Source organism: Apium graveolens, chromosome 4 (genome assembly GCF_009905375.1).
Source record: "Apium graveolens cultivar Ventura chromosome 4, ASM990537v1, whole genome shotgun sequence".
Classification (NCBI taxonomy): Eukaryota; Viridiplantae; Streptophyta; class Magnoliopsida; order Apiales; family Apiaceae; genus Apium; species Apium graveolens.
The window spans coordinates 149,886,197-149,888,789 of NC_133650.1; the positions used below are offsets into that span (position 1 = coordinate 149,886,197).

General features: G+C 37.6%; 1 non-coding gene across 1 annotated transcript; it reads left to right on the forward strand.

Moving 5' to 3' along the window:
- Positions 1-310: 310 nt before the first annotated feature.
- On the forward strand, positions 311-417 carry LOC141721881 (small nucleolar RNA R71). Its single transcript, XR_012574924.1, has one exon. It is a non-coding gene; the product is annotated as a small nucleolar RNA R71 (small nucleolar RNA).
- Positions 418-2,593: the final 2,176 nt, after the last annotated feature.

The following is a 2,593-nucleotide window of genomic DNA, read 5'->3' on the forward strand; positions in this document are numbered from 1 at the left end:
AGCACAAAGCTCACAAACATTAGTGATCTGATTAACTCCAAAATTAGCCAAAGAATCCACTTTCATCATCAAAGTTTGAAGTTGAGCACCTATAGTCGTAGCTGTATCCACTTCCAGAATTCCTGCTACCTTGCCTTGCGGCATTCTCCGCGTTGGATTCTGGTATTTATTAGCTGCCATGAGCTCAATCAACTCATAAGCTTCATCATAGCTTTTGGCCCATAAGGCTCCACGTGACGCTACATCGAGCATAGGTCTAGACTGTGCGCCCAAACCGTTGTAGAAAAAATTTATGATTATCCAATCAGGCATCCCATGGTGAGGACACTTCCTAAACATCTCCTTGTAGCGATCCCAAGCCTCACACAATGATTCTCCCGATTGTTGCACAAATTAAGTAGGTGTGTTTCTGATTGCAGCTGTCTTCGCCATAGGGAAGAATTTAGTTAGAAACTTTTGAGCAAGATCCTCCCATTTGGTGATAGAACCTGGTGGTAGAGAATGCAACCAACACTTAACTTTATCCCGCAGAGAGTATGGGAAAAGCCTTAACTTAATAGCATCTTCAGAAACTTCATTGAACTTGAAAGTGTCGCAGATCTTGATGAAATCTCTGATGTGCATGTTGGGATCTTCTATAGGAGAACCCTCAAACTAAACTGAATTCTGTATCATCTGAATCGTGCTCGACTTTATTTTAAAGGTGTTAGCCACGATGGCTGGCCTGATAATGCTAGAGTGAATTTCATTGATCTTTGGCTGAGAATAATCCATCAAAGCCTTCAGATTTGCTGCTAGTTCTCCCATTATGATTAGAGCTTCTTCTTTAACTTTCTCTACTTTTTCAAAAACTTCCTCCGCTTTATCTAGTGTTCTCTTACGAGAACGAGAACGCGTTAGCATACACGCTCTCTAGAGTACCTGAAATACAACAAGTACCCAAGTAAGTAACAATATCCGAGTCAGTGAACTTTAACGACCACTGATGACAAGCACATAAATTAAAAATTAACACTGATTCCCCGGCAGCGGCGCCAAAAACTTGTTAGGATGAAAAAACACGCTAATATTCACGCAAGTATACGCGATCGCAAGTAATATAGAATTAATTCTAGTTCATTCCCATAGAGACTAGTTTAGGTTAATTTAAGAATGTGTACTTATGCAACAATGATATGGTTATTATTCAATGCTAAGACGAATAACAAGTTGGTTGTTTATAACTAAGATATTAACTAACATGCAATTAACTAAGAGAATTAAAAGGTTTGATTTACTATATATGAGACAAACATGGGATTCTAACTTCATTACTACTTTATTTAATAGCCTTTTTGTTCTTAACCTTAGCATGTAATGGTGATGACAACTAATCAGATAACACAAAAGTAGTAAATGCCAACTTTTGTTATACGAATACCCTACTACCAGACATCCACAAAAGAGATAGAAGCTGAATAGACACCAAATATGTTGAGACCCTATATATCTATAGAATCTGATAACACAAAGGTTTAATGCGCAAGTTATCTATCGTGATTACATAGGGTAAGTAAGATGGTTAAAATTATCTACGAATCATGCATAACAATACATGAACCTATGCTAGCATGGCAAGTTCTAAACCTCTAAATTCACTGTCGCTTTATTAGAGATTAAAACGCTATCTTATAAGTTCGCGACGCTCATAAGATGAATAAGCACAACCAATACTAGGAAATTATTTGATCACCACACACTAAGGTATCAAAACATATTAACTATTTAAATCCATAAGTAAATCCGCTAGAACCCCACGATAACGATTAGCCCATAACCGAACTCATCATCACCGTGGGTTCTGATAAAACATGGTATAATAAACTAAGTGTTTATAAACTGAATAATAATCAAAGTACACAATCCAGAGTATTAGGTTCAATAAAAAAAGAAACGAGCATCCAAGATTACAACTTAAACAAAGAATCACAAGAATAAACTAGATCCTCTTCGCCTTGGTTGTATTTTGGCTATAGGTCTTCTCGTTATCTTCTCCTTACGCTTTGTTAAGTGCTTCTTATGGAAAACGACCTTAAGTTATCATTATATAGTAGCCCATACAGATTAGAAGCTCAGAAAATCAGTTCTATACTTGAAACATGATTCTAAAATCCTGACCTGGCACGGGCACGCTGTCCTTCTGCTTCTCTGGCGTGGCCGCGCGCTAGCACAACACAGGTGCCCTATCCTACTGGAATTTCTCTTCTGCTTGTTTTTATGGCTGGTTTGAGATGGCACTCCACGAGCAAACTCCCAGGATACCTTCCTAACACTAATTTAGAACCAAAGCAATGCTAAATCTCCTTAATCCTTTATTTATGAAATGTAAAAAAACTACAAAACACATCAAATACACACAATACTTGAGTACAAAACACCAATTCAAGCCTTTATAGAGCATTCTAAGTGGACATAAATGCCACTTAACACAGAGTCAGAATACAGTTCGACACAGATCCAAGTAAGGGCGCGCCCTACTTATTTCTCTTTATTTCCAACTCTTTTTTATGTTGTTCTTCCCTTCTGCACCAGACCAATCTTTTGTTCAGGAACT